The 27,811-nt window shown below is 41.1% G+C and overlaps 1 protein-coding gene across 1 annotated transcript in view; it reads left to right on the top strand.

Annotated features, from left to right (window-relative positions):
• The first annotated feature begins 1,876 nt into the window (after positions 1–1,876).
• Positions 1,877–27,811, top strand: part of LOC139614437 (galactosylgalactosylxylosylprotein 3-beta-glucuronosyltransferase 1) — an 85,989-nt gene continuing 60,054 nt past the window's right edge. The window contains exon 1 of the mRNA XM_071471703.1: positions 1,877–2,411. The gene's annotated coding sequence lies outside the window, so the exon portion shown is untranslated. The remainder of the gene's footprint in view (positions 2,412–27,811) is intronic.

Here is a 27,811-nt window from a genome sequence, read left to right as displayed (position 1 = left end):
TGGTTGTTTGCTCTCCATTGTTGAGACATTTGTATTGTTTCAGAACACCAAGTTTAGGCTGCCAGTGGAATAACAATACACTGCACTCCATGAATAAAGAGTGCATTCGCATCCACTTTGATATGCTGAAACAAAATACAAAGACTAAAATGCACTGAATTCTTTGCAATATAAACCTAAGCTGGGTCCTCTTGAGTTTCAGAGATGATTTACTTCTGTTTCATAAAAACAACCATTATGCTCTGATTTCATCTTCAAAATATGCAAAGAGCTGACATAAACAAATATATGTATATAAGACGACACCCTGATCCAATGTGATTTAGAAGCTTTTAAACACTCCGTTGACCCTCAAATGGCCTCCTTTTTGTTTTTTCTACCCTTGATGAAGCCGCCCTGGAACACTCATCCTTTCCAGTAAATTGTTCTGTCGAACACCCGTGTCACACACTCATGGTTTTTGATTCAGCACCTTGAGTCAAGAGAGCCCAGGCCGACTGACGGACTGGAGCTCAAAATACTGCATCACACTTTGCAGCGAAATGTGGCACACAGTTGCTAGATCATCTGAGGACTCATCTTCAGGTCATCCTAGCTTACCTACTTGCACATACCATCATATTAGTAGCTGCACTCTAAACAGCAATTTAGTGATTTCAGTTCCCTTTTGGCTGTTCCATGCTTTTTTCATCATACCATACCATAAGGGCAAAATGCAAAGTAATCTGTGAGGTTTAATATACCACACATAATTAAAAACAAAATGTGTCGAGGAGCCTGTGTATGAGTTTATTCATTTACTTGCCTGTGAAACACTCGGCAAAATTATGTCGTCTTTTCTGTCTCTCCCCCGTGGTCTTGTTTTTCCTGGTGTCATGTCCAGAACTATGGTCCCTCAAGCAGGGCCACCTCTTCCTGTTCCAGCCCTCCTGGCTGAGCTCCTCGGAGAGCCGGGTCCGGTCTCCAGACTCAGAGGAGGTGAGCTGGCTGTGGGTGATGTTTTTTTGATCCTCACACCAGACGCTGTCTCACCTCCACAACAGACAGGCTCTTTATTCAGTGACGCCTGAAATTAGATGGTGCACTTTTTAGGTGGATGGAAATGCTGTGGCGGAGTTGGCATTGGGGTAGCCTCTGCCAGTCACTGAGGCTACGGTCGCATCTGGTGATACATGCGTTGTGGACTTTCTATCATCCAGAGCAACATAACTCTTTCTCTGTGCATGCGAGATTTTGTTCATTCCACCCAATTTCCTCAATATGCTGCTGCATGTGTGCCATTGTGCAGTCAGCCGTGCATAAGAGAAAGCTTTATCTGTGACATAATTGCAGATCTTCCAGAATTAATTCACCACTGCCAAAACCAGCATATGCTTATACAATGCTTGTGCATACGTCCAAGCTGTTGTCTTTAGATGTCTTTATCAGCGATGAGGCATCTGTACAGTGAGGTCATATGTGCATCTTCAAACTGCAAGGAAATCTGACACAAAGGGGTGAAGCCTTTACAGTGTGCCAGTCACTTAGGCACAGTTAAGTGACTGTACAGGAAACACACACTCCTGTTCTCTGAACCAGACTCTCGTGCTTCCTTTCTTTCTGTCTTTGACCACATCACTCTTCTTCTTCTCTTCTCCATCTCCCTCCTCTCTCTCCTTGTATTCCCTTCTCTCACTCCCCCGAGCACCCCCCCACCCCCCTTCTCTCCCTCTCTCCCTCTCTCTCTGTCTCTCCATCCCCCTCTCTCCTTTCAGTGCTGCAGCCCACCCTGCTCCGAGCTTTAATGGTACATGCCATTAGAAAGCCCGTCTCTGGAAGGGAGGAGGGGAGGGTGGTCTCAATCTCAGCGAAGAGGCTACTTTAGTCCCCCAGCATAAGCACATTCACAGATGTCTCTGCACGCGTAGAGCTGTCTCACCCGTCACGACAGAGCAGCCTGCTTCTGCGGGAACCAACGAGCCGCGGACAGAGCGGAACAGAGTGGGACAGAGAGATACAAAGAGTGGGATAGCAAGAGAAAGAAGAGGTGAAGAGCCACGGAGCAAAACACATACATCGCTGCCACTCTGACGTCTCCCCTCATGCGTCTGTTTCAGCGCTTGTGAGCGCAAGGAGAGCAGAGAGGGACAGGAGGAAAATAAATCCTGGGAGCTTGTGTCCTCTCTTTGCTTTATAGCCCCTTCTCTTTTTTTTTATCTCCATCATCCAAGGCATGAAGGCGGGTGTCAGCTGGCACGGCAGAATAAAAGAAGGGGATGCTTTGAATGCTGCCTCTCTTTCGACAAGAGACAAGGAAGAGGAAGGGGGGGACAACACACAGCAGGGACGAAAACAGGATTTCTAGAATGAATGGGGATCCTTCTGTCGCATGTGCTGGGAATAGCAGTCTCTCACTGAAGTCTCTGAATGAGGTAAAAATAATGATACCACTTTATTTTCCTTTTTTTCCTCCTCTGTTCCTGATTGGCTGGCGGGGTCAGATTTAGATCTGAGAGGCACTCGAAAGCACGCACATGAGCTTGACTGAGATGAGCCAATTTCCATGCTGATCAGGTTTGGAACAGCAGTGGGGAGATTGCCATCTTTGTCCCTGGGTTGCTGTGTACGGCAGCATGCTGGAAGTGAGAGGGAAAATCTATGCATGTTGCATGCCGCAGAGAGGCAGTGTGAGCTGAGGGGTAGGAGAAGAGACAGTGTTTCTGATGAAGGGAATTGCTGATAATCCTCTTGATGAGCGTTTGGGTGCTGAGAGAGTAGAAAGGCATGGAGAGATTTTCTCCTCTAACTGACCAGCCGAGCCGCTACTGCACAAGGTCCAATTAGAATTTAGCTTCAACGGATAAAAGCAAAATAAATGTACTTTTTCATAAAATATGAATTCAATTTTCAATGGTTCACATTGAAAATCATGTAAAATAAATAAAACATCAATGAATACCAAAAAAAAAAAAAGGGGGGGGGGGGGGCAGCAGAGGGTTTTGTAGAACAAAATGCTGTGCGTGTTTTCTAAAGCAAAGTCTGATAGAGCATTTCCACTGGTGACCCTGGGGAACCATACACTACCTTCCAGACAGAAAAAAACAGCTTGTCCACAGAAGCAAACAAAAAAAAAAACAGGGCACTGGCTTGAGAAAATGGGAGCTTGAGTCGGAGTTAAGTGGGCTGTACGCTCCCATTTCTAACACCTACCTCGGAAACCCCGGCTGCGTGAGAAAGAAGTGGTAGTAGCAGTGGTAGTGCTTGTTCTCTTGACCTGCACAGGTGCACCAGCAACTTTGCTCCTTATTATTGGGAAAAAAATAACATTGTGCATTGTTTCAACCCATGTTCCACTACTGTCCAGTACTGATTTTGGGTGTTCTGATAATTTATTTGTCTTTGTATAACCTCAAAAAAAACAGGAAACACTGTTCAATTAATTTGCTGGAGGCAACAGGGGCAGCAGTCTTAGTGAGCGTGTGAAACGTGCGTTGGCAACATTAATATTGCAGGGTTCAGCATTTCATTATATGAATTTCTTTAGTAAGCAGGGACTCTGAGTCGCCTCAGTGGAAAATCTTGCACATTGTGGTCACGGTTCCAGAGGTCCGGGCTTGAGTCCTAAGCCCTTATTCATGTGTCAAGACACATCAACCTGACTCTCCCTGGAAGTTCTGACTGGTCCAGTAGCAGCAGGCTGACACCCATCATGACATCAGGCATATGGACATACATGCTTTCTCTCAGACTCATATTTGCACAATCAAGCCACTGTGCCTGAGAAAAAGAGAAGAGAGGAAAAAAAGGAAGGAGGCGATGTTGTTGCTATTTTTTGTGGAATTATAAGTATTAGAATACCATCAAATAACTGTAATAAAGATTTAAATTCACTGAGCCTTATAGAGCTGTGAGATATTATCTGGTGAAGTGAACTCAAACCTTTTATCACCACAGGGAAGTGTACCTATTAATCCACACTGGGAAATACAGTAAAATACATAATGGTGTGTTTTATTCCTCCATAAACGACTGAATTGACCATTTGTGACCCCTCCACAGTCTACATACATGATGGTGGCAACACCTGGCACCCGTTCCTCAGCCTGCACAGCGCACTCACATGAAGTGAAGCCGTGTGTGTTCCCAGCTGTTTCTCACTTGGGTGTTAGCATGCGTCTGCAGCCCTGCACTCTCTGACCATGTACATATTTAGTTTCTGCTCAGTGTGGCAATGTCAGCAAATAGCATCCAGATCTCATTTATGGAAGCGGACAGCTTGTCATTTCATTCTGTGTTCATGATTGCCCCTCTCGCCTCGGCCACACGTACAACACAAAGTGCTGAGCGGCCAGAAATTCACACAACTAATGCGGCTGCAGTTCTGCCACTGTAAATCATAGGTTACAGTATGGAATATAGAATAGAATAGAAGTAAGCCATACTTCTGACATATTTCTAAACTGAGATTTATTTCCTTTTTGATGGTTGACAAATTTCTTCAATCAATTTGGAAAACACCCTAACTTCCACTTCTTGTTAAAATGCATCACAGAAGCATATTGTGAAGTCTCATGTGACATCTTATAATAAGAAACACCATCAGTGACAGTAAGCATTCTTTATTGTGAAGTGACACCAAATGTGACCTTTTTGCTTATCTAGAATACAGAATAACAAATACTTTGCAGTAAATGTCATGATATACGAATTATACATTTCGTATATCATGATATGACATCATATATTTCGTTTACATTATCTCATAGAAATGCATGTGTTCCATGTCCATATGTTGAGTACACATGTTTATCACTGGTGGCCCAGCCGTATTTCACACATCATTGCACAGTGTAATAATATTCATGAACCCTGACAAGACGGAGGGATTAGACTTTGCACAAATGTTTTGAAAGCTATTGACAAGGCTGTGTGGGTTTTGAAACAGAGGGCAGCACGCGGGTGTACGTAAACCATGTCTACCTACACTGAGAGCTCACAGAGACAGACTTTTCAACCCCACTCCACTGGGCAAAATTCGTTTGTGTTTGATGTCTGTCCTGTGTGCGCTGTAGGTTGCCAAGCTCCTCTGCAAATTCAGTCAGAGAGCTGTCCAGCCTTATGCAACAGAGGGAAAAGCAGCAGACATGAGAACAAATAATTGCCTTTATCACATATATGTGCCTTTATCACACATATGGTGCATATAGCTACAGGGCTTCTTACATACACACGTACCTATGCTGTACATGTGCATACATACTCTCACATCTTGCTATTGTAAATATAGGCTTTGGAAAAGCAAACTCAACTGGAGGAACCTCTTTATCCATTATAGTCAAAATGTGGAACAGAAAGTCAAATCACAATATGAACTATAATTCTCATAGTGTGAATCTACAGCAAAGGTTGCATGGTAACAGCAGATAAGTGCAGGATGAAAGTGTTGTGTGATATAGTTTGCATGTATTACACACGAGCTGCTGCAAACATCCAAAAAAAAAAAAGTTTCGAATTTGCATTTTTATGCTCTCACTGGAGGCTTTATGTTTTCATATTGTGTGTCCATCCCATTCCCATGAAGGCGATATCATAGTAAGGCCTCAAGGTAATTCCATTACAAATGGCACAAACATTCACTTGAACTCGAGGATCAACTGATTTGACTTTGGAAATTACAGGTGAAAGGTCAAGGTCATTGTGACCTCACAAAGCAAGAGTCAGTCATACCTCAAGAATTCATATGCTAATTATGACAACATACATGTAAAACCTTTAATTAAAATGTTTTAGAGCCTTTACTACATATATTAAATGAGTCTGGAAAGACATGGATGTGTACAATCGCACAGCTGTAATTATACTTATAGTTATAGTTATACTCACCGCTCTTTAAAGTACTATTTTTATATCAGCAAGCAGTGGTTTATTACTTACTCATGGTGAAGTATTGGCTGACTCATAAATGAAGGAACAGGACATTGTATTCAAAGTTAATAGAGATGAACAATAGAATCAAGGCTTTCCATGTCAGTTTTAATGTTTAACATTTTTAAGAGCTAGATTGGTAAGATTATGTTTTTTTCTACAGTATGAAGACACAGATCAGTATAACTGACAGTAAGATGTCCTCTTGTAACACCAACTGAAAAAAATGGCTTTGAAACATAAAAATCTAAATTCATTTGCCATAAACATACTGGACACATGCCCTTTTTAATGAACAGCTTAGAGGTAAAGTTACAGGAAAATGAAGACTAAGAGCAATCTGTTGGGCCTTGCAGCATTGCTGTTGTACCTCCGCGGATTACACTCCATGGGGCGCATAAAATCTGTCTGGCTGCCCATTAAGACAGCCACTATCCAGGCTCATTAATGTCCTGCGGAGGAATTAGAATAAACTGTGCTCCACAGACTCGTGCTGGCACAGACTCCCTGCCTTCTCTCCAGCAGCTTTTCTCCCTCCAGGGACAGCAGTTGTTTGCCCGAGGTACATCAGAGCAGCTTGGAGTGACCAGCAACACAGAATAATTAGATGTTCAATTCCTCCAGACTGCTTTAGCTGTTGAATTCATCCTGACTTGTTTAAGCAATTTCAGCCAAGGTTGCCAAATATAATCACTGTGTGGGACATCACCTCTCACTTAAATGGGAAAACAGTTTTGAAAAGCGTGGATTATAAGAGGAGGAGGAGGAAGAGGAGAATGGGGGACAATCCTGGAAGCAGTGAAGCAATGAGAGTCAGAATTAACTGCATGAAAATCAAAGGAGTGGCATGCTCAAAGTGCGACTAAAGCAACTAATTTTCTGTTTGCCATTTTTCCCCTATATTTTGCTGTATTGCAGAAAGAATCTTTTAAGTGAATGTCTGTCGTGTTGTATTGCTCATCCCTTCTATAGCTATTTTTGATTGCTTGCGTAATGACACTGACCAATACCTTTTATAATTCTGGTCAAAGTGTAGGAGGTACTCGTGAAAAATTCTCACGAGCTTGCATTATTATTACTTCACATTATTGTTGCCTTCAGGGGCAGAGACGCTTAGGTTTGATTGGTCTTTTTGTTGACGCCGAACAAGTTGTTCTGTGTGTCAATAAAATGAACAGCATCATTTTCTGTTTCACAAGGATTTACTGATAAGGCTTGTAATGCTGTTTACTGGTTCAATCAGAAATCCTGCACGATTCAAATAAGTTTCCCCCTTTTCTTAATGAATTCTGGTTTTTTTTTTTTTTTTTGGTTTAATCTCATTATATGCATTTGTGGTTACCCACGGTCCCTGAGGGCAGCACTGTTGTGTTAGAAAAAAGGGTGTATTAAGGACAGCTGGCAGTGCGGTATCAGTTGTGTTCATATCCATCAGGCCTGCTAGAGATTAGGAGACGGAGCAGAGATGCTACTGGGGGCATATGGTGTGTGCAGTCATATAGCATACAGTATACACAGACACACAGGCACGGGCCCCACCACACACACACACACACACACACACACACACACACACATAGGCGCACTCTGTCTACAGTATTTACAGTATTTACAGTATTTACAGGCACAAACAATAAGCGAAGCTTCCGACCCAGCCCTCCAACTTTACCTCCCCTACTGTCAAACATATTCTGCCACACACAGTGACCCCATATTATTTTTATTTTTTTTTTTATTATTATTTTTGAGTGTTAACATAACATAAGTCAGGGAACAGGAAAAGCCCCACTCTGTCCACCATGGCAAAATGAACTTAACCTATAATCAGTGTGGTGGAGACGGCAGAGTGTTTGGCTCAGGAAGAGGAGGGGCTAAGTGTGAGGCTATTACATATTATAGTATACGGTGGCCATGAGAGCTCAATGCACTGCAATGCAAATCCAGAAAACAACCTCATCAATTTGATGAGACATGCTCTCCAAATATTCAAAGCCAAATACACACATGTGATGCAATTACTAAGAACACAACAGAAGTGCTTCCATGGGACACTAAAAAGTGATGAACCTGGCTGGGACGCAGTTGTTCAATACTTTCTGACTTTCAAATGTAAAAGCAGTGAACAATAAGTGCGCATGTATTGTGGTACATATATTATAATGCATCCATGCAAGTGTGTCCTGGGCGGGTTCATCACTTTTTTTATTTTTTATCCAGAAGCAACAGGAAAGTTTGGGAGAGAGAGGATTACATGCAGCAGACAGCCACTGGTCGGACTCGAACCTGTGGCTGCTGCGGTTAGGACTAGGCCTTTATGATTCACGCTCTGCCCCCACCTGTCATCACTGTTTTGTGTCTGCTGGAAAAACTTCCGTTGTGTTGTGAGTATTTGCAACATGTGTCGTCAAATTGATGAAGTTGTTTTCTGAATTTGCTTGTGTTTTGTGTATTTGCATGTGTTTTCTTAAGCTGCAGTTCATCCAGCTCTCAGGGCCACCGTAATAGTATGTTGTGCCTCACAGTAGGTGTCATAGGTCAGGAGGCGGAGATGATCATTTCACATAATGACAGAGGTCTGTCCTTATCATCATCCTGTCCACACCGTGATGATGTGACCTGACAGTGTCTGTGAGGTCTGCGTTAGTTAAAACAGAGTAGAGCAGTAATCTTAATACCTATGAAATCAAGAATCTCAGCTGATCAATATGAATGAATTTGACAGTAAGTTTTCCAAATCATATGTGTGAGACACACCCAGTTTCTTCCATGGACAGATTAGACAGCAGCGATGGCAAACACATGGCACAATAAAAAAAAAAAGCCTGGTTTTGAGGCGCAAACAAGCCCTCTCAATTACCCTCTTGAGAAAATCCTTGAGGCTTTGTCGTAAATCCCTCGGCTGTAACGAGACCTATGTGTCTGTCCATCTCTGTAGGGGGAAAGGATCACCTAACGAACATGCTGGGAGATTGTTTCAGTTACATCTGAAAGAAAGTGGCTATTCAAAGAGATCCCCATTACACAGTGGTGTTTAATGCGCAGATGTATAAACATCACCCAGTTCCAACAGCAGCTCAAGGCAGTCTGCCTAAGAAACTCTACCTTAGCCTAAAAAGATCATAATATAAACCAGTACCACTTTACAATAAGGCTACCCTTATGAAGGATTTATGAACAGTTAATAAGCCTGTTAACACTTTATAAATCATTTACAAGCTGTTATAGCACATTAGATTAAAAAAAAGGCAGCAGTGACCTTTTTCTTGCCATATAGTGAGCCCACATTCATCTGTACTGTTAAGCCTCATATCTCATTAGTTACTTACCTTCCCTGTTTTCTCCATCATCCAGTATTTGTACCTCTCTTCTTCATCAGATATTTGTTAAGTAACTAACAGTTAACCACCGTAAGCACATCTGAATGGTCTGAAGGTTTCATTTGGCATATCAAATTATGACATATCAAATTATCATATCAAATTACCAGATTCATACTGTAAGGCCTTTGCAGTATTGTTTACCTTGACATGCCATCACCACTTATTATAATCACAGGTGTTGATATGCCATGCTATCAGATTGTTATGCACAGGACAGCATTCCAGGTGTAATACAGCTGATAACCTTCCTTTACTTGGTGTACTGTTCACCCACTCAGATATCTGTGGCCTGCTTTGGTATCTCATTTTTACAACCATTTATCAGTTACAAATATTTGTAAATAGTAAAAGTGAGTCTTATTGTAAAGTGGAACCTATAATTGGGTGAACATTGCTGATTTCTGTAGTGTATTATCCTGCTTTTTCTCTGTGTAATGCAACCTGAAGCTGCTACAGTAATGTTTAGAGCATCTGGCACATCCGCCAACATCTTTCCCTCAGTCATCTTTGGTTGTACTCACCTTCTCATCATGCTGTGTTCAAGCTGTGCTGGCTTGTGTTGGTGGAAATTTCACAGTTGCTATCTTATTTGGCCCCAGTGATGGAGAACTTGTACCGGAACTTTCTATACTGATGGTATCAGCTTTTGATATTTCACCTCTGTTTACCCTCAGTTTCAGAGCTGTGCAGCGGCAAAAGCCTGTTGTTGCTGTATAGAGCTGCATTTTGTTTTCATGATGTATTGTGTCAATGTTGGGATATGAGAGTAATGCAGTCTACTAAAACACGCCTTTCTCATTATTAAGTAGGGCCCTGATGTGTTTTTGTAATCCAGATACTGTCTCTTTTCTCTTGATCGTGATCAGAGGACCTATTCTGGTGTTATTAAAAAAAAGGCCTTTGTCAGACAGACATAAATGATATCTCCAGGCTGGATGGTAATGCTTGGATAGCTACTTATGATTTGAAAATTGCATTACTGAGATGCTAAAAAGGGTCCACCATATTCCTCTTGAAATGTCTGATGCTGATTGCTACAAAACCTGCTAAATTGTCAAAGGGATAAAGGGGTAATAGCACATCCTTGACTTACATCCAAGTTCATGGTGGGAAAGAGTTGGAGACAGTGTTGTCATCGCATTACATGCAAAACCCTGTAATTTTGTTAAAATTGGTTTAAGTGCAATCTCTAGAGCAAACTTGAGGCTCAAGTGCACACGGGTGAAATCCACTTCTTTTTGTGATTTAAAAATAATGCTTTGACTGAATGACCTGTTGAGGATGTTGATGAGATTTAAGTATTTCATCGTACAGTGATCCAACGGATTCAAACACAACTGTGCACCTCCCACCTCTGCATCTCAGCATTATGTAACCTGCTGCTCTGGACCTCTGCAAACAGCTGATGAGTCAATCCAGTTCATTTCAATTTATTTATATACCACCAAAACATAACATGCTGTATCTACTGTTGTACTCAAGCACTCTCAGACTGGTTGTTATAATGGTAACAGGCTAATAATAAAAATGATTCTTAGAGGTGTAATAGTGTTAATAAAAATAACAGCCACAATGTTAGCAGCACCAATTAATAGTAGTAATAAAATTAATAATGACAATGATCAGTGTCGAGTAGTGGTGACAGTTCCGGAGTCAGAGATACCTGCAGAATGAGGACAGGGAGAGAGGGGACAGAGAGGAACTGGAGAGAGGAGACACAAAGTTAAGGACATTCAGTAGTCTGAGATAAATGAATCGGGGGAGAGAGAAAGAGAAAAAAGAAAATCATGGGAGTTCCCCTAGCAGCCTCAGCCTATAGCAGCATAAATAAGGGATGGTCCAGGGCTCACCTGAGCCAGCCCTAACTATAAGCCTTATCAGACAGGAAAGTCTTAAGCCTAATTTTAAATGTAGAGATGGTGTCTGCCTCCCAAACCCAAACTGGGAGCTGGTTCCACAGGAGAGGAGCCTGATAGCTGAAGGCTGTACCTCCCATTCTATTCTTGGAAACTCTAGGAACCACAAGTAGGCCTGCATTTAGAGAGTGAAGTGCTCTATCGTGATATTAGGGTACTATGATGTCCTTATGATATGATGGAGCTTGGTCTTTAAGGGCTTTTTAAGGGCTGCCAGTACTCATCGTCTAGAATATTAATGTGGACTAGTTTTTCAGCATCCTTTTGAGACAGAATGTTTCTAATTTTCACAACATTCATATCTTTTAAGACATGCCTGAAGTAAGATTACCTTAGTTTCATCTGCCTTCATAGATAAATACAGCTGGGTGTCATCTGCATACCAATGGAAATTTATGTTATGCTTCCTGAAAATATTGCCTAAAGGAAGACAGAGTATATACTGATGGGTGAAAAGTGTCTGTCCTAGCGCAGAGCCCTGTGGAACTCCATTAGTTGTGTGGATGGAAGAGTCATTGTTAATATGAACAAACTGGAATCTATCTAATAAATATGACTTAAACCAGCCCAGTGCAGTTCCTTTAAACAGCACTAGTTTTCCAGTCTGTGTAATAAAATCTTGTCATCGACTGCGTCGAATGCAGCACTAAGATCTAGCAGAACAAGTATAACTATAGTTTGTCCATTAGGGTTTCCATTTCTGAATTATTATTTTTTAGTTCTGAGACCAATCTGATTCACTAATCTACACCATGAAAACACTATTAAAACCACGACTTTTTTATTTTTTTTTTCATCCATAGATACTGAATAGGCTAAATTCATTTTCTGCCATGGTGCAATCATCCTCATTACACAGTATGAAATAGGATTGGCACAGGGAGGGCTGTCTGGTTCTCCTATTTGGAGTAACTAGAGGTAATGTAGGCAGCAGTTGTGACTGTTTTGACTGAGTGAGATGAATAAACACTCAATTGGAGCAGGGAATTACTCTAGATTAAATATTAATATGTGTTTTTCCTTCTGTTATATTTACATTTTCAGACCAACAAAACCAACACAGAAAAGACTCAAATAAGAGCAAAGACAGGGGGAAATGTGTCAAAGCAGGCAGAGGAATTTATTTATATTCCACTTCACCATAATACTAGGTCATGTTAACTATTTCCAAACATCCAGCTTCTGTCAACGCCAGAAATTGTGCTTGTTGTCTTTCGGCTGCTCCTGTTAGGGGTTTCCACAGCAGAACACCATCCGCATATTTGATTTGGCAAAGGTTTTTACACCAGATACCCTTCCTGAGGCAACCATGGGTTTGAAGAGCCGGGGATTGAACCTTCATCACAGGGATCAGCTGCCAACCTACTCTACCACCTGAGCCGCCCCCCCTTGTGAATGCCAGAAATTAGTGATATTAATTGTGTGGAAGTTCAACATTTGCAAAAGAAGCCTCAGCATTTCTGTAGTACAGAGCTGCCAACCAGCGTCACGCTGAGGAGTGAGAGATACAGGCCTTAGTTAGCCTGTTGTTCTTATCGTTGCTTGCATGACATTTCATGTGCAGCAGGCGCCAATTACCTCTCACTCACATTGTTGCATTTCCGAATCAAATTGGCACACTGGCATTGCAGGCAAAGTGTCCCCGGTTCCCTCGTGGATGCTGAGAAGTTGTCACTAATATCTCGTTAAAATGTGGGTTTAAACCAGTCCAGTCAGTTCTGCTTTTCCTGGGCTACTATTGACAAAAAAAATATTATCTCTAGATCCCTCCAGCACATGAGGAGGGAAAACCTGTTTGATGTTGCTTGTTGTGTGTGGCTCTTAGGAATCCAGCTAATGGTCAAAACAGATTTAATGTCAAAAGTTTTAAAGGACAAGGTGACCTGTTGGAGCACCTACCATGCACATTTATCGCCTTTCTGCTTTGGGCTCTAATTAATAGTTTTATAAGAGCAATGAGCAGGAAGCCTGACCTTGCACTAGCATTAATTTGTTAAGCTCCTTGGCTATAAAAAAATAATAATTACCGTGAACAAACTGTAAAATACAGATTCAAAATAAGAAGCTTAAACTGTTCACGCTCATAATCATTTCCATAATCATGCCAAAAGTGATGTATCTGTGAGCCAAAGAAGATTAGCGAAGAAGGCAGACTCTAAAGATTTTTCTTTAAGGTCTATCGATATATTCATTTTGATTCCACAACACGGGGAAACACTGACAGATGCCCACCCTCATTCCTCTATGCTTAATGCTAACCAGCGGGTTTGATATGCAATTTACATATGTAGTCCTGAGGGCTGCAGCATGATGCCCCTCAGGCTACAGCTATTGCGCCCGTCTGTACCATGGCCCTGAATATTATCCCTTTGAGAATATGCGAGAGTGATAAGGGCAGAAGTTGAGCAATGAATTGTGTAATTATAGTATGCAATGTAGCCTATATCAGCTGGCCAATAGTGCCTCCTTAGAGTTTGTTCTTTATGTTCATATTGAGGAAAATCCTTTAAATGTCCAGCGAGTAGCTGATTCTTGAAGCATTGTCATACTGCTACTGGATGACCATTCAAAATGAGCTAGATGGAGTCTGATGCTGTGTGTTGTAAATGTATTGTAATTTACAGTATATTTATGGTGCAAATATATTCAAGTCATTGATAAAAAAAATAAAATAAAAAATACAGTGAGGAAGCCAGAGTGCAACTCTTGTATTTAAAACTGGCATTTGAATTGGCACCAGTGAAAATCTAGTCTCTAAACTATGTATCAAACCTCCTTTATTTGTGTGTTATTCTTTGCTTGTGTTTTTGTTGTATTATCCCCTCAACCATTGTACATTTTTCAGAAACCACTGACCATGTTGAACACAATTTGAGGATTCGTATAATTGTTGAAGTGCAGCATTTTCAGACTTTACACTGATCCAACCCAAGACAAGCGCATGTCAGGTCAAAAAGCAATGATATATCTATTACCTATTGAGTGTTTCAAGCATAGTAATGTCTCTGTTAGGTGATTTTTTTTTTTTTAATGGCCCGTCTAGTTTTGTTTTTAACAAATCAACAGAACAGTGCACTAAGGGACCTATCATATGGTCTGCTCTCAAAACTCTAGTACAGTCTGAGAGGATTCATTGAGAATGGATCAGTATTGTAGTCATTTTGCTCCCATGAGAGACTTAAGTGTATGTCTTGTTTGTGTCTGCCTCGTTGAGGTAGAGAAGGAAGAGAGACACTTGTTCCAAATTACTGCTGTGAGGTGTTGCTGAGCAGATAAAGTGGTAGTTCTGTTAAATGCCATGTAGGTATCTCTGACGGCGTAATAATTATTTGTGCTGCTGATGACGCAGCTGTGTGATGGGGTGGTTTGTCAAAAGTGCTGTGTAGTGGTCAAAGTGGCTTGGTGAAATTGGCAAAGGCAGCGTGTGCTGCTTGGCCTTAGGCGCAGTCCTCGCTTTAGCCAGCCACAGTTTGACGGTGTCCAGTGCTCTCACATCCGTTGCCCTGATATGACTCGTCTACACAGCAACTCCAGCCTAGTCTGTAAAAAGTACATTTGACTTTAACCTAGACTGCAGTGGATCCTTTTCCTGTTTTTATCTCACTAATACCTCCTTTCAGTTTAAATGTAGTAATCAAGCTGATATGATATAACCTCATGAAATGTGGAGAAACGGATGTTAGCTCAAGCTTTTTGGGATTTAATGAACAGAATCAAAGAAGAAATGAAAGCACATCACTGTGGAAATGCAAACACAGACATGGTGAGCACCTGGTTAATTACTCTTCTGGGAGCTGGAATGGGAATTCTTTGTAATCACAAGTGCAAGTGTGTGTCTGTGTGTGTGTGTGTGTATGTGTGCACATATTTTGTGCATGTGTGTCTTTTGCCTGTATGGACACACCACCTAGCGTTACCGAAACGGGATCATTTGAATGAATGCCAGGCTGTGCTCAGTTACATGCAGCTCAGTGTAGCATCAGCAGTAAAGATAACTGTAGACAGAACAATGTTCACATTGAGGATAGGAGTTGAGTTATAATACACAGTGGGTTGAGGCCCGAAACAAATGCCCTTGTGTGATTGATTACACGCTACAAGCTAATGAGATAAACAGAGCCTGAATCGATTCAGTCGGGGGAGGAATCATGCCAGAGGGTTATATGCAGCCGTGTGCAATGGCTTTATTGACACGCTCATATTCAAAGACCCACTGAAAGAGACCAAGCTGTGCTTTTGGCTGAGAACAGAACTGTATCCTCTTCCGCTGCATGGAGCCTCTTCGCCCACCACTGCAATCAGGGTCAATGCTGCTCAAATCAAATGCTAGTGATGGGATCTGACAAGTTGGGTACTTACTGCTTAACAATCACTGCTAAGAAAACCTTTTTCTTGTCAAAGACAAACAGGACAGGGGCTGTGTAGCAGGCAGCCTTGCATTAACAGATGGGCGTGGGAAAGCACCTTTAACTGTAGCTTGTGACAAAGCGAATCACAGTATGAGTACAGATAACCATCAGCCCCGTTTAGGGACTATCCGCTGAAGCTGCTGCAGTCCTTCACTCTCTGGCTTTTGACAGATGCACTGATATTGCAAGTGCTGGGGTTAACCAATTAAAATCTTCACACCTCACCAAGATGACTGAAAGAGGATAAGGCAGGATGGATGCCGGGTGTGATGCTGAGCATGTCTGAGGTGCACGCCGTGATTCAGAGCAAACGAAGAGCAGAAAAAGCACAGCAAAGGTGAATATCTTTTTCCCTGACTTAACTCACTTAACATGTTTTTTTTTTCTTGTGAGGTTTACAAATGAATTTTGTGCTCAAGCTCATAATAATTGTGTTCTAGCGTGTTAGTCTCATCTTGCTTTAATATCTCTTACCACTTACAGTTTTAAAAAATAGCTTGTTTCAGGCAGTGGTTCCAAATCCTCACGGTAAAAAAAAAAAAAAATCCAAAAGAGTTGTAGTCTGTTTTGATCATGTTGAATCTTAATTTCAACCAGCACTGAATTTATTGAACCAGAATACACAACAGTGAATTTTAAGCCCCCCTGATGATCTCTGATAAGCATGACAGCGGGAAAATAAAACCAGGCTCCTGGAGAGACATTGAGAGGAAGTGGGCTTAATTGATTGCTTTATGATTGTGTCACTCACATCTTGTGTGCACACCAAAAGACTCAAGTGGGTGAGTCATCAGTCACGGAGAAGAGGAAGGAGGAGATGTAGTAGAGGAAAATCCGGCGGCATTGACTGTTGTCCTTTTTTTTTTTACACAGAGGACAAAGGGACGACAGTGTGCGTTTATGTTGCTTATGTGCTAACAAAGAGGGAGCATAGTAAATTTCATCATAAAAATGCATTTGTTGTTGTGTCTGACTATAGGCCTCTGAGTAGCAAGGCAACCAGGGAGCAGCTGAGTCGCCACAGACAAGTATTTCACAGAAAGAAAGTGGCCTCTTTTTACATACGATTCCAGATATGAGGGTGACATTTCCCTTTGCCTGAAACAATTTAGCGTGTGTGTGTGTGTGTGCACGTGTGTGTGAATGTGTATGTACTGAGTGTGCCCATTAGTGTTCATATTTGTGAAATTGACATGAGAAGCTTTTATTTAAGCGCATGAAAGGTTGGATATCTGAACGTAAATGGAGCTTAATCAAAATTAAATACTTAAAACAATTAAATAGCAAAAACACTATAACAATTTCCCCCTGCCGTCTCTCATGAACCTGACATGAAGTCTGGTTGAGTCGAGGTTATCAGGCTGATAACATTATTAATGAAATCTTCAATCAGTCCCATAACACTTCTATAAGTTAATCATTTGCTATAATGTAAAAAACCTAATTAATGACTTTCTAATTCAGTGATGGTGACACAGTTGATAACACAATTCTTTACTGCTCTTGTCTTTCAAGCTTAAACAAGCATTTTTGTAGAAGTTATGTTCTGCACAAGAAAGGATCAATTTAAATCTACAAGAAACCCATTTTTTTCACATGCACATGGTCATTTCTCAGCTAAAAGACACACAAAAAATGCTCCCACCATGACGATTAAACAGAATTTGCTGGAATGTTCTGTCAAATACAACAAAAGTTGTCAATTCCACGGTTCATTGACAGTACACTGAATTCACACCACCAATGACACTGGTAATGATCCCCTGTGATCAATAGGCACTGTCCAAAAGTGGTTTCTAACATACATATAACATCAAATACAGAGAGGGAAAACAAGCTTTTATACCTCGTACAAAGTGGGGAAAAGGGATGAAAATCAATATGGCTCCAGCCACATCATACTGCAAATGAAAAGCATGCATGCCATGATAATGGATATGGATTTCTGGGTGTGTGGCTCATGTTTTATTCCCATGCAATGCTAAAATCTTTATATATAGTGCTAGAAAAGATGACTGATGAGTGTACAGGGAAAGGAGTGCAGTTCTGCGCATTGTGACTTCTATTACAAGCTGTTTAGTCAGTGAGTATAGGGCAGAGAAACAGCCACTTTGTATAATTGAGATGTCATGTTTGAGTGGACTATTCCTTTAATCTAGTACAGCTTCACATACAGTACTGAAAGTGTGGTTTTCTCACATTTAAAAGACCACAGCCTTTGCTGGGTGAGCTGCCTGTTTATTACACTTGTGTAATCAGTGGCTGTCAGCAGCTAACTCAGGTAAAGACAGAATACAGATGAACTTTAGACTTCTGGTTGAATGCTGGGTGAGATGTAATGAGAAAGCCATGCACTTTGTGGAAACGGCAGAGAGAACTATAGAGGAAAAGAGCAACATTACAATATTTACCATGCTGAGAGAAGGATGATAGCAGCCTTGAGACGTCTCGGGTTGTTTGTAATCAGGCAGGCACCCGCTCTGCATCTGGCTTCCTGGTGCACCTTTGTGTGTGTGTGTGTGTGTTTGTGTGTGTGGGTGAGCCTTTCATGGCGGTGTGTTTGTGTGCGTATGTGTGTCTGTGTCTGCGAGGGTCACACTGTTGTATCCCTGATATATTTGTCTGGTGAACAGGTTGTGTGATATTTGTGGCTGTCTAGGATGCTGTTACTGGGGTGATAGCCTGTGGTTGCCATAGCTGTTGTACAATGAAGGTGAATCGGGTCAGATAAAGCAGGAAAACAGTAATTTTCCATGCATTTTAAGGCAGCTAACATTTTTTTTTTTTTTTTTTCTGTTTATCTAAGTCAGCCTCTCATATCTGCAAAGAGCAACAACGTATGTGTCCATGCTGTGATGATTGATTTTGATATTTATGGTACCAGCTGGCTATAAACATGGGTCACACCCACTCATATTTATGCGGCTAAAAAACAGACAGTCACCAGTCACCTCCCACTTTGCAGCTCTATCCCAGTGGCCAGACAGGCCGGTGGGGCCGATGCCTTTAGCCAAAAGGTAACATCTAGCAGCAATCACGGATAATGTTAGCAAGACAGTAGCTTCCACTTTCAGTATGGAAACTAGTTAGCCTAACTAGCTAGCTTCTGATTCCCTACTGGAATTTAAAGTGATAGTTCAGGTAAGGTGATGTGGTTGGGTGAGGTTTACAGTTTGTGAATCACTGAACTATCGTATTACTACGCACAAGCACAACTATGGCGCCCAGACTGTTTGAGTCAGACAGAGTTGAGCATGTTTTTTTTTTGTTTTTTTTTGTGGCTTAAACACATTCTTGCAGATGGCCCCGTCCACATGTCAAATAACCCAAAGTGCAGCTTTAACAGCACAATGCATATTCCTGGATGTTGAAAGTTGGAAAGGTACCAACAGTATACACCCAGAAAGAAATCCTTGTATCACCGCTGGGAGGCTGTACAGGTCTGTGACCTCCTGCAGTCAGTAGCACACCATATCTCCTAGCTATAGCACGGAGTGGCTACTGCGTCACTGTCCCATCACCTGCTCTCTAAATCCACACTGCTGTGGTGAGAGATAAAAAAAAAAGAAATGTGGCATCAGCTTTGTTGCACCAAACCAAATGAGTTGAAACCCTTTCCCACAGCTGATTCAAAAGTCAAATTCTTCTTTCTTTTTGCTTTCCAGACAAAAATGTAAAACCCTCATTTTGAGGAGAATGGCATGACAAAGGCAGAGTATGACTCTTGAAGTCATACTTCTTTGAAGCCACAGTTCTTTTGAAATGTAGGCCTCCACTGAGACGTTCCACTTTCAAAATCTCATCAACTTTCTCTTCAGCATGAGTATATTACTCATAGTCTTCCTTTTGCAAGGCTGCCTGAAAATATGAACTACATGGTGGATTTTGAATTTGTGCGCTGCCCCCACTGTGGTTACAGTAAGAATACACACAGGATGGATTTACATGTTAAAAATGAGCTGTCAGTCACTTTCTGACTGGCACGATTCATAATTGTATGGCTTCATCCATTTCCATTTTAATTTTCTTCAAACTGACGTACTTGATGTACCCTGTAGATTCACTCCTTTCAGTTATGGTTATTTATTTGTGCCTTATTATAAAGTTTTAGTTATGCAGATGGTAGTCCTATCACAGCAGCTGCAATAGCAGAAAAACAATAGTAGAACAATGCAATAACTGAAAGCCTTACGTCAAAAATGAAACACCCAACAGCTCAAGTGACTAGATGATACATGATACAGTAATTCCTATGATTTCATAAAAGACAAACCTTGCATAGGCTGAGGTGCAAATAGAAAAATAACCAAAGGGAACTGAGGAAATATTTTCATAATTTTTACCACATCGACGATTTCATTGTCAGTCTCTCCTGTTTGAGGGATGTGCTATTGATTAAACAAGCAAAGGGAGAACATTATCCTTATAAGCCAGTGTATTACTAGATTGTATGAGACATTAAGTTGCAGCTGGGTTAAACGACGCAATGTTAACATTTTGGTTGGAGTCTTGTGCTTTGGTTTGTCCTGAACAATGTAAAATGAGAGGGTAGTCAGCCAGGTAGCCAGGGGGCTAAATCTAAGGTGCTTTAAGCCATTTAAATCAAGAGGAAAGGCAATCTTTTAAAGTGTGGCTGGTGTTAAGCTTCACACAACTCTGATAAGTACACTGTGCCCAAAGTAGCTTTGCATGAACCAATCTTTAGCAGGCAGTCAGGCATGATGTGAAATGCTCCACTGTCCCATGATTTTCTGGAACAAGAACATAAGAACAAGCGTCAGGGAATCTAATACAAATGCAGTATTGATCATTAAGTCAGTGCAACACTGTAGAACCTATTTTAGAGACACCCTGTTATCACTGGAGACATACAACAGCATTTTGCTTCACTAACCACCCAAACAGTAAAATCCATTTCATACTGTTCTTTATTGTCAACAGGCAGACATAATTAGCATTGTTGAGCTCCAACCAGGAGAATATTTTTCAGCAGGATGGTTGCTCAGACATAAAGTCACAAATTAAAGGTTAAGAGCGTCTCCAAAATGTCATATGTCTCCAGTGTTTGTTTACATCTTAAAATATGACACAAACAATTTATTGTACAATCACAATGAGCAGGGATTGAGTTTTATTCATGTATATACAGAAGGTTGTGTCTGTGTTTTATGTCCAACAAGCGTAAAACAATTACATTTTTGCCAATTTACACTTTTAAAAATTTGAAATTTGAATTACTGATAAGCAATTAATAGTTTTTTTTTTTCCATTTTGTGTGATCTTGTTTGTCTAACCTCTTTATTTCATAATTGCGCAATCATGAGTCACTAACACCTTCCCCAAAGAGATCAAAAATAATTACTGTAATAATAAATTTAAACTAGGCTGTGAAATGTGCACCTACATTCCAATGAAGACAATAAAAACTAATAAGCCTTAGTATTTACTCTGCCAGCAGTGCCCGTATCCAGATATATTGTGCGAGCACTGCAGCGGTGGATATCCCTTTATCAAAACTCCCTAATGGTAAAAAGGAAGAAAAAAGACAAAGACAGAACATTTTTCCTCCAGCTCAGATTAACACAAACAGCACGTTGCCTACACAGATACAAACACTGAGTTTTCTCACAGCCAAATTATGACAAGAAATGTTAACTCAAATCTGTATGCCCAAGGTAATGTCTCAAGGTTAAGAAATGACATTGTGTGATGTCTTTATTCTGTAAAAGAAGTCCTGCCTCTTAAGACCACTTAAGCTGTTTTTCTGTCCTCCAGGGCACAAACCTACATCTCCATCCAGCCTTCCAGTGAAACCAGCAGCCTAAACTCGTCTGTATGGGTCTGCGTTCTGCACGGAAGTCGATCCAAGACACTTTGTAAGCTGTAGAGCTCCACTCTCAGTGCTACAGGTTGGAGGTCATTGTGAACACATAGATGTTTTTCTCAAATGGCTTAACCTTGACACGGGAACAGTGATGCCACTGCTCTGTAATGTAATTGCAAAATATTCTGGTATATAGGAAGAAAGAACAGACGCAGAGGGGTGGGCTGTCAGGATGAACGGACAAGAGGCAATATGTCCAGACTCCATTACTGTTAATTGAACTGGAGAAAAAGGGGTAACCTTATCTCAAGTTGAACCTTTGCTGTTATGTGAGAGGTTAATTCAATGTCATGCCAATGAGATGGAAAGGGTCCATTCCATTGTCCCGTTTTGGAAATGGAGGTAAAATGGCATCTTGGAAAAAAAAGCGAATTTGTCTAGCTAATTGTAGATGCATGAAATCCAAAACGAAGCTTATGCATTTCAACTTGAAAATGAAGTGCCATCCATGGTAATCCTCTGTTTCTGGACTTTCAGAATAACAAGCTCATGAAAAAACTCATATAATTTTTTGCCATTCTGTCTATAGATTATGGTGCATTAATCCAGATTATATTGACAGTATGGGCATTAATTTCCCAAAGGTGTGAATGCAAGCAACATGAGCCGGGATGCTCAGCAACTCAAGCTCAGAGAGAGAGAGAGAGAGAGAGAGAGAGGGAGAGGGAGAGGGAGAGGGAGAGCCTCATTTGTGCTCTTCTGTTCCTGAGAGAATAGACTTCTGATGTGTTAGGATTTCTGAAACTGCTGCAGCTGCAAACACACATCTGGGCTCCATTTTTTTTTTGAAAGCACTGTCAGAGCTGTACAGTTACAGTTGTGTTGACTCATCTGTGACAGTAGAAGAGAGGTTGAATGAGCAGGACCAGTGTGTCCAGAGACAAAGAGACCGCACAGGCCTGAAACACACAAGTCTGAGCTGTCACAAAGATTCCATCCAAGGAAACAAATCTGACAGGTTCTGTAAAAAAAAAAAAAATAATAATAATAGTATCTGCATGTGTTGCCTTCATAGTTATTTCGAGCCACATTTGGCTGAGAAAATCAATTCCGCTCAACAGATGAAGTGTTTAGAGCAGCTACAGGAAAAAGCAAAGATATAAAATGCTTCCACAGCATGTACACAAGTGATACGCTCCCAAATCGTGCTGTACCGTGGTTGACAAATGTCAGAACTTAAAAACTAGTCAGCATGTTTTTCTTCATGACATTAATCCTAATTTACTCTCTTCTATTGGATTCCACTAACTCTAATAAGTGGAGCCGGTTATGCAACTATCACCAGAGGATGAGTCATCAGTGGCATAGGGTAGTACAGCCTGTATTTTGCTTTTCCTCAGACAAATACATGGCACTTGGGCTGTCGTGGCTCATTTGTGTAGGTGCGCAAAGTAAAAGCAGTGGGACGCGGCTTAGAAAAACACTCTGCAGATGTCCATGGAACAGCAGATAAATGTAAATGTGGTAAAAGAAAATAATAATATCAATAATGCAACATATTTCCTAACATTTAATCAGCCTAAAATACAAGCCAAGCCCGACCTGAGTTCTTACTGATCTTGTGCTGGGTGTCAGAGCTGCAGGGGCTGTCCAGTGAGAGTTGTCTGTCTTTAATTCTGTACATCTGCAGAAAAAGTGATGGATGGCAGAATAAGGACAGAAGCCCTTGGTCCATTCATCAAAACCAGACAACCTCTTCGGGCTTGGTGGCCCCTGTGACAAATGAGGACCAAGGTCCCTGCTGAGGGGTGAATAGGGTAGGGGCTTTGGAGGAAGTCCCAGCTTGGCCAAAAAGGAAAGAGACTACTTATTTTAGATCCACATGTTCTCCCCTGGCCGCTTATTATGCCCAGAGTTCATAAAATGGCTCTGAACTTTTTGTCTTGAGTAATGAATTGCATGACAAATTGCTCTTTGGGCTTTAAGCTGGGTTCAATAAGGCCCCAAATTGGTACTTAAAAGTGTGCAGTGAGAATGAGACAGATGCGGCTGAAGGGGGCTGTGGAGACTTGTGTCAACGTAAATCACATTTTGCATTAGGAACCGCGAGGAGGCAGGCAGCGGGGAGAAGCGATTCCATTTGAAGCCCCGTATCAACTGGAGGCTTCAATGCACATTGTTAGAAGTCTGTTGAAAGGGGAGGAGAGTTTGCTGGTTGGAAAGGAGAAAAGACACATTAACTTGAACGTCTCAGCCAAGAAACAGGAATAATGCACATTAAGTCCTCTGGAAAAGGACTGCATTTCTAAACAACCCAATTCACGTATTGTGTGTGTGCACCTTCACTCAAAACTAATAATTGGATATATACATTTTTATACCCTCGAAAGACTGTGTTGAATTAACTAGTAAAGATTATTCCTGACATTTATGTAACAGCTTCACAGAGCCCATAAATACATTTTAGAAGAGGCAGTGATCACTCAGGAGACTTTATGGCTCTCTTTACCGCCAGACAAACATGGCTCAGCCCAGAATTTCAAATGTGGCGTGCAGTATATTGTGAAACAATAGCAGTCGGACGAGCAGTCAGAGCAGTTGAGGTGTTACATTGCCTCAGTGTTTCAAACTGCAGAGATCTGTCTTACTATTGGACACAGGGAGAATAAGACCATAAGGACTGAACTGTGTGATGATTAATTCAGTTGTCCCTTACATGGGGACAAACTTGGAGACAGAGAGACGGGCTCATTGACATAGCGAAGGTATCATGTTCACCAAGAGTTGCATAGTTTGAATCTTGGCGATCTCGCCAGTATTTAGATTATGAACTGAGCGATATAGCAGAGCAGAAATAGGTCAACACTCTACTTCATTATTACTTTGGGATGTATCATATTCAAGGGCACCTTTTATTTATTATTACCGCTACAGCATGGAGTCGTGTTTCATTCATATTTCTATCCAGCAAGCCTTTTACAGTTAAAACCACTCAAACTGAAGGTTTCTATTGCTGTGGCGTTTCATTTCATACATAACATGCTGCTCGTGTCTGTTGTGTGGTAGTCGTCCATATAGCTTTACCTTGTGACTGCATATCTGTTATGCTCCTGGACAGCTAATCGCTCATCTTAGAAACCTGCATCATTTATACACGTCTGTATGACATTTCTGGTTTTATTTATCTAGTCAAGAAGCTGTCTATTCATTTATTTACATGTTAGCTGTTGTTGACCTTGGCTGTCTGGAGTTACCCTAAAGCTGCATTAATCATTTTGTCTGCCTTTAGAGTTTGCTATATGTTCAGCTACATCCACCAGCTAGCTAGCATTGTTAGTCTGGAGCAGGTAGTCAGAAAGGCTGGGAAGGTCATGTGTGGTGGATTTATCAGAGGTTTTTGTCAGGAAATGGTTTCCAAAAGAGGCTGCTGAGACTCAGCCACAGAGTACCTGTAAGAGTTAAACAAAAAGGAAGTTAAAAAGCTGCTGTAGTTCTCAGTTATTTTGGCATGATAGGAACAACCTTTTCACATTAGACTTTTTATTCCATGTTATTCATGAAACTATTGATGAATACAAGTGTAAATTTAAATTTAAGGGGTAAAACTTGTCAGTGTCCCAGCTTCACAAAGTCTGAGCTAATCAGCCTTCATTTACAACATCAAGAGAGAGGGACTGTTCGTGCACAGTCTCACACACACATACACACACACACACACACACACACACACACACACACACTAACATAGAAGGATAAAACACAAGCGTGCACGTCCATACACACTGTGTTGGCTTAATTATGAACTGACTTTGACTCTGACTTTCATTTTGCAGCTTAAACCCTCCATGCCCCAAATGCAAAGGAATCCATAAAAGTCTTAAACTTCCCAGGATAATTCTTATCACCAGTGGCTGTGAGATGTGTCTTACTGTAGTTTAGAGGATTTTTTTTACCCTCTGCATTTGTTTTATGAAGACTAATTTGCAAATCTTGTTTGGTTTGATGTTTGCACATTATTGATTTTAGCTGAGTGCTTAGGGTGGTAAATAATCACAGTGGATATACTGCCTGGATGCAAGTTTAGCTTTGTTTACTGAGGCACAGCTGTTTAATTGCACTTTATGCTTGTAGAGCTCAAAGCACTGCAGCTTCATGAGGAAACGTATTGGATTTGAGAAATGTGATTAGTTGACTTGGATTTGTTGCTTGGCTTTTGTTTGAAAAAGATTATTAAGAAACTGCAATATCATTAACAGTGCATTGCACTGTGTTTACATTACACAGCTCTCTCACCATAATGATGCACTTTAGTTTCTCACTATACTGGAACCAAGAGTGATCATACACTCTTCAGTGTTGAAAGAGTCGGCTTTGGAAACATTTACACATTTATGTTTTCAGTGACTCTCCTATTTTCAAGTTGTTTCAATGTTGTATCAGTGCAACCATGCAAATGTCTCTCAGTTGTCTCCCACTGGTGTGCAGCCACAAACAGCCAATGGACAAGATCATACATTAGCTGTAGTTAGCTAACAACATGCACTGACACTATATGCAGAGTGTGCCTGTGCATGTGTGTGCTGCAGCTCACAATCTGTGATTTTAAACCTACCTGAAACTTCAGTAGTTTTTCTTATTTTTTACAGAGGCAGTTTTTAAATCAGAACTAACTACACTAACCATGCAACTGCAACCTGTCAGTAGTTTTCAAATTGTTCAAGGAAAATTATTCAGAGTAAAACATTTTTTGCAAATCCTCAGAAATGTGAATTGTGTCTACTGCAAGAAATGTAAAGTGCATGCTTGTTTACCAAGCTCAAGTGTGTGTGTAACAGGGGAGATAGTGCTGTATTATATAGGTGGTGGGCACTCGTTACCTGCTAATAAACGTTTCTGCTTTGTGTGCAGGCACAGAAATGTCAGAAATGCAGGTGGTACACCGCAGTTACCCCTTTGAGATCAGATAAAAGAGTAAGCTGCAGACCTCCATGCCCTCTGATTCAATGTCAGTCAATCATACTGAGGCCAGTTTTTCACCGTTAACACTGTGGAGAATTCTAGGTCTTATACCCACCACTACAGTACATCCTATCAGTCACTTCATAAAGGTTTTTTTTTTTTTTTTGTTGCCTTGAGCAAGTGTTACGCATGGTTGAGTGTCCACAGGGAGCCTTAGTAAACATGCAGTCTCAGCGTGACAGGTCGCTTCCCAAATAGAGGATAGTACTACGACATTTATCTACTGAAAACATGCCTGTATACAACTAAAATAACACAGCAGAGTTGTAAACATGTACTGCATGTCCATGTATCGAATGCACTTATACTGTACACTATGCGCCAAAACAACACCAGTATGGATGCATTTGGATGAAGGTAAATGGTGGAAAAGGTTTAAGTGCACAGTGGATTGGTAATTGGATTCTGCAAGATAATCAAAATTGGAATCTCTCCTGCCATTAATCTGCTCAGTGAAACGTGCAGGTCAGAGGATTTATCTTTTCTGACATCGACATCGATAGATTCTATACCTCTGATATACATCCAACAAGCTCCACTTTTTATCTCAGTCAGCAATTAGACCACACTTCTTTCAATGTTTGTAATTTGATCTGCTATGTCGGCATATCCCTCCCTTCATTAGAGCAGCGGTCTCACAAAATACGTGCAATTAAAACGGAGATCTTTTTAATGAAAACCCATCCTGCAAGTGAGAAACAGGCAGTTTCTTCTCGTGGACTGAGCTGGCATATTGTTGTTCTGCAGCAATTAAGTGGAAGGAACAAAGAAACCGATACAGACATTTTCCCGTGCAGACTCTCTAGGAAACTGGCAAAGAAAAGGCACTTTTAGGGCCAAATAATGGTCCGTCTCCTGGGTTTGATCACTTTGAGCTTGGCTGTAATGGCTCGCAGTCAGATCACCAATCTGACAAAAACCTTCATGTTAATTCCAAGAGCAAAGGTCTGTACCTGCAGTCCCAGGACTATATCAAATGAATTAACAGATCTTTCAACAATCACCGCAGGGTGCATTTTTATGATTTGATTAAAGATTTTATAGAGTGAGAGCCTTGATATGAAAAGATAAAATCTATTTGACAGGTTTGCAAAAGACTTTTTAAAAGACTTTCAGCAAATAGAGCCCGAGGGGGGCATAAAATGTGCTGCACTTTGCATTTCAAAAAAGTTTCAGGGGGAAATAGACACTGTAGCCTCTCCCAGTCCTGTCGAATCAGCTATTGGATAAATGAACCTGCACTGAGCCTTCAGATCTATTAGTATGGATGCAACCCTTTTTCTGCAGAGTGTGATGTTTTCCCTGCTCCTCTGTCACTGTATAGAAAATGTGCCTTACATCAAGTGACCATGCCGCCGT

The sequence above is a fragment of the Trachinotus anak genome, unplaced genomic scaffold, assembly GCF_046630095.1.
Source record: "Trachinotus anak isolate AG129_WGS33_773 ecotype Australia unplaced genomic scaffold, CSIRO_AGI_Tana_v1 ptg000034l, whole genome shotgun sequence".
Taxonomy (NCBI): Eukaryota; Metazoa; Chordata; class Actinopteri; order Carangiformes; family Carangidae; genus Trachinotus; species Trachinotus anak.
This window is presented reverse-complemented; position numbering and strand designations above follow the sequence as displayed.